Source organism: Arachis hypogaea, chromosome 5, assembly GCF_003086295.3.
Source record: "Arachis hypogaea cultivar Tifrunner chromosome 5, arahy.Tifrunner.gnm2.J5K5, whole genome shotgun sequence".
NCBI lineage: Eukaryota > Viridiplantae > Streptophyta > Magnoliopsida > Fabales > Fabaceae > Arachis > Arachis hypogaea.
In genome coordinates, this window is record NC_092040.1 from 71082692 (window position 1) to 71088045 (window position 5354).

At 37.9% G+C, this 5354-nt stretch overlaps 1 non-coding gene across 1 annotated transcript; it reads right to left on the bottom strand.

The window, feature by feature from the left end:
• Nucleotides 1–4996: 4996 nt before the first annotated feature.
• On the bottom strand, nucleotides 4997–5104 carry LOC112804592 (small nucleolar RNA R71). Its single transcript, XR_003203203.1, has one exon. It is a non-coding gene; the product is annotated as a small nucleolar RNA R71 (small nucleolar RNA).
• Between the last annotated feature and the right edge of the window lie 250 nt (nucleotides 5105–5354).

Below are 5354 nucleotides of genomic sequence, written 5' to 3' on the forward strand. Positions count from 1 at the left end.
AAATTCAGCTCTTTTTCTTTTTGTTCCCTTTAATTTCCTGCAAATCACCCACTCCCCTTTACATTCTATGCAATTTAATTTCTGTCAACACAATTTCACACAATCAACACTTGTTTGCTTGACTAACTCAACCACTAAACTAAAATTGCTCAATCCTTCAATCCTTGTGGGATCGACCTCACTCCCGTGAGTTTTATTACTTGATGCGACCCGGTACACTTGCCGGTGAGTTTTGTGTCGGATCGTTTTCCGCACACAAGTTTTTGGCACCGTTTGCCGGGGATTGAAATAGATTGACAATGATTAAGTGAGGTAGTAGTTTAGATTAAGCACTTTTTCTTTAATTTTGACTAACCCACTAACTGTTTGAGGATTTGCTTCTACTAACCCACTAACTGTATGAAGTTTTGTCTCAACTGACTACACTCAATTTTCAAAAGTACCACTGTGTGTTCCGTTCGTTGATTTATATGTCACAAGAAAGAAGAGAGGCCAAAGGGAAGGCTATCATTGAAGAAGGAGTATCTGAGAAAGAAGAACACCACAACATGAAGCCGCAACTCATTACACTAATCAAGAACAATTGCTCCTATGGTGGAAATCCATTGGAGGATCCTAAACAGCACATATCCATTTTTCTGAGGACTTGTGGTGCTTTCAATCTCGATGGTGTAAATCATGATACCTATAAGCTCTTGTTATTTCCTTTCTCACTGAGGGATGAAGTGGCACAATGGCTTGAAACCTTTCCCCAAGGAAGTATCACTAGTTGGGATGATTTGGTTGCCAAGTTTCTAGCCAAATTCTCTTCATCCCAACAAAACATCAAGATGAAAGAGGGAATACATCCATTCATACAAGAAGAGGAAGAACCATTATTCAAAGCAAGGGAAAGATTCAAGAAAGCAAGTGACAAAGTGGGTTTCCAAGCTTTCTATGAAGGATTAACCTCAGAAACAAGAAGAGCGGTGGATTACTTCTCAGATGGCCTACTCAAAGCAACAGCAACCGGCCAAGGAACTACAGAATTCAATGACAAAAGAGTCAATAACCAACACTCATTTGAGAAACCACAGAATGCAATCTCAGAAAAGGAAGTGATGAATCCTGAAGGAGTGAAGGCAGTCATGAATCAAAACAAACAGCTACACCAGCAAACGCAGCAACAATTGGAGTCAATAGCTAGACAAATTGATTTTCCACATTCTACAACAGTGAATGCATGATGAGCAGGTAATTTATACGCTTTTTGGCATTGTCTTTAGTTTGTTTTTAGTATGTTTTAGTTATTTTTTAGTATATTTTTATTAGTTTTTAGTTAAAATTCACTTTTCTGGACTTTACTATGAGTTTGTGTGTTTTTCTATAATTTCAGGTATTTTCTGGCTGAAATTGAGGGACTTAAGCAAAAATCTGATTCAGACACTAAAAAGGACTGCAGATGCTGTTGGATTCTGACCTCCCTGCACCCGAAGTGGATTTTCTGGAGCTACAGAAGCCCAATTGGCGCGCTCTCAACGGCATTGGAAAGTAATATATAATAGTCCATACTTTTCCCGAGATTTGATGGCCCAAACCGGCGTTCCAAATCAGCTCAAAACTGCCCGGTGTTAAACGCCGAAACTGGCACAAAAGCTGGCGTTTAACTCCAAGAAGAGTCTCTACACGAAACTGCTTCAATACTCAGCCCAAGCACACACCAAGTGGGCCCGGATGTGGATTTTTATGTCATTTACTCATCTCTGTAAACCCTAGGCTACTAATTCTCTATAAGTAGGACCTTTTACTATTGTATTTTCATCTTTGGATTTCTTTTTATCTTTGGATCATTTTAGATCTTTTGATCATCTTTGGACATCTAGTTCTTAGATCATTGGGAGGCTGGCCTCACGGCCATGCCTAGACCTTGTTCTTATGTATTTTCAACGGTGGAGTTTCTACACACCATAGATTAAGGTGTGGAGCTCTGCTGTACCTCGAGTATTAATGCAATTACTATTGTTCTTCTATTCAATTCAGCTTGTTCTTATTCCAAGATATTCATTCGCACTCAAGAACTTGATGAATGTGATGATTATGTGACGCTCATCATCATTCTCACTTAAGAACGCGTGCCTGACAACCACTCCCATTCTACAAGCAAACAAGGCTTGAATGTTTATCTCTTGGATTCCTTAATCGGAATCTTCGTGGTATAAGCTAGAACTGATGGCGGCATTCAAGAGAATTTGGAAGGTCTAAACCTTGTCTGTGGTATTCTGAGTAGGATTCAATGATTGAATGACTGTGACGAGCTTCAAACTCCTGAAGGCTGGGCGTTAGTGACAAACGCAAAAGAATCACTAGATTCTATTCCAACCTGATTGAGAACCGACAGATGATTAGCCGTGCCGTGACAGGGTGCGTAGAACATTTTCACTGAGAGGATGGGAGGTAGCCACTGACAACGGTGAAACCCTACATACAGCTTGCCATGGAAAGGAGTAAGAAGGATTGGATGAAGACAGTAGGAAAGCAGAGAGACAGAAGGGACAAAGCATCTCCATACGCTTATCTGAAATTTTCACCAATGAATTACATAAGTATCTCTATCTTTATCTTTATGTTTTATTCATACATCATCCATAACCATTTGAGTCTGCCTGACTAAGATTTACAAGATGACCATAGCTTGCTTCATACCAACAATCTCCGTGGGATCGACCCTTACTCGCGTAAGGTTTATTACTTGGACGACCCAATGCACTTGCTGGTTAGTTGTGTGAAGTTGTGATAAAGAGTTGAGATTGCAATTGTGCGTACCATGTTGATGGCGCCATTGACTATCACAATTCCGCGCACCAAGTTTTTGGCGCCGTTGCCGGGGATTGTTCGAGTTTTCGGCAAGCTTTTGGTCCGATACATCAGTGCCAAATTTTTGATCCGGCAACAGCACCAAGTTTTTGGCGCCGTTGCCAGGGATTGTTGAGTTTGGACAACTGACGGTTCATCTTGTTGCTTAGATTAGGCATTTTTCTTCAGAGTTCTTAAGAATGAATTCTAGTGTTTCAAGGTGATGTTTTTATCATCACCAAAGCTGATTGATTCTCATCAATTTAGCTCTTGAATGCAATGTCCCACTGAAGCTTGGCTAGCCGTGTCTAATTCCTTTAGACTGAAGCTTTAGACTAACATTGCATGATTCCTGGAATTCGCATTAAGAATTTTGATATCTTTATTTTCTTTTTCCACTTAATTTTCGAAAAATCCAAAAAAAAATTTTACAAAATCATAAAAACCAAAAATATTTTATGTTTCTTGTTGAGTCTAGAGTCTCATTTTAAGTTTGGTGTCAATTGCATGTTTTTGTTCTTCTTGCATTCATGCATGTGTCTTCATTAATCTTCAAGTTATTCTTGATGATTTCATTGCTCTAATCTTTAAATTCTCTTGACTTGAGTGTTTTGTGTTTCTCATGTGCATTCTCATTTTGTTAGTGTCAGTAGTAGACAAACTGCTAAGTTTGGTGTCTTGCATGCATTGTTATTTGATTTTAGTTGCATTTTGATTATTCCTCATTATTAAAAATCCAAAAATATTTTTAATTTGTGTCTTTTCAAGTCAATAATACAGAGAATTGAAGATTCAGAATATACAGCAGATGAATTATACAGAAAAAGCTGGGCGTTCAAAACGCCCAGTGAAGAAGGCAAATTGTCGTTTAAACACCAGCTAGGGTGCCTGGCTGGGCGTTTAACGCCCAAAAGGGTAGTGGTTTGGGCGTTAAACGCCAGAATGTGCACCATTCTGGGCGTTTAACGCCAGGATGGCACAAGAGGGAAGATTCTGTTTTTAATTCAAATTTTTTTCAGGTTTTCAAAATTTTTCAAAATCAAATCTTTTTCAAATCAAATCTTTTCAATCAAATCTTTTTCAAAATCAATTTCTTTCCATTTTTAAAAATACTTGCTATCAATTAATGATTTGATTCAACATTACAAGTATGTTGCCTTTTCTGTTGAGAAAGGTTTAATGTTTGAATCATATCTCTTCTTGTTAGCCAAGTCATTAATTTTTAAAATCAAATCTTTTTAAATTGCTTTTCAATCATATCTTCTTAATCACATCTTTTTCAAAATAGTTTTCAATCATATCTTTTTGATTTCTAATTTCAAAATCTTTTTCAAAAAACACTTGATTTCTTTTCCACTCTTAGTTTTCGAAAATCAATTAGTATTTTTCAAAATGTTTTTAAAATCTTTTACTTAATTTTCGAAAATTTCTTCCCCTCTTCTCACATCCTTCTATTTATGGACTGACATTACTCTTCAATGCACAATTCAAACTCCATCTTTCCTTGATAAGTTTGAATTTTCTACCTCTTCCTTTTATTTTTCTTTTCCTCTGACACCTCAAGGAATCTCTATACTGTGACATAGAGGATTCCATATTTTCTTGTTCTTTTCTCTTTCATATGAGCAGGAGCAAAGACAAAAGCATTCTTGTTGAGGCTGACCCTGAACCTGAAAGGACCTTAAAGCGAAAGCTAAGAGAAGCTAAGGCACAATTCTCTGTAGAGGACCTAACAGAAATCTTCAAAGAAGAAGAACCCATGGCAGCCGAAAACAACAACAATGCCAACAATGCAAGGAAGGTGCTGGGTGACTTTACTGCACCTACTCCCGACTTCTATGGGAGAAGCATCTCTATCCCTGCCATTGGAGCAAACAACGTTGAGCTTAAGCCTCAATTAGTTTCTCTAATGCAACAGAATTGCAAGTTCCATGGACTTCCATTGGAAGATCCTCATCAGTTTTTAGCTGAATTCTTGCAAATCTGTGACACTGTCAAGACTAATGGGGTTGACCCTGAGGTCTACAGACTTATGCTATTCCCTTTTGCTGTAAGAGACAGAGCTAGAATATGATTGGACTCACAACCTAAAGAAAGCCTGAACTCTTGGGAAAAGCTAGTCAATACCTTCTTGGCAAAGTTCTTTCCACCTCAAAATTTGAGTAAGCTTAGAGTGGAAGTCCAAACCTTCAGACAGAAGGAAGGAGAATCCCTCTATGAAGCTTGGGAAAGATATAAACAATTAATCAGAAAGTGTCCCTCTGATATGCTTTCTGAATGGAGCATCATAGGTATTTTCTATAATGGTCTGTCTGAACTGTCCAAGATGTCTTTGGATAGCTCTGCTGGAGGATCTCTTCATCTGAAGAAGACATCTACAGAAGCTCAAGAACTAATTGAAATGGTTGCAAATAATCAATTCATGTATACTTCTGAAAGGAATCCTGTGAACAATGGGACAAATCAGAAGAAAGGAGTTCTGAGATTGATACTATGAATGCCATATTGGATCAGAACAAAAT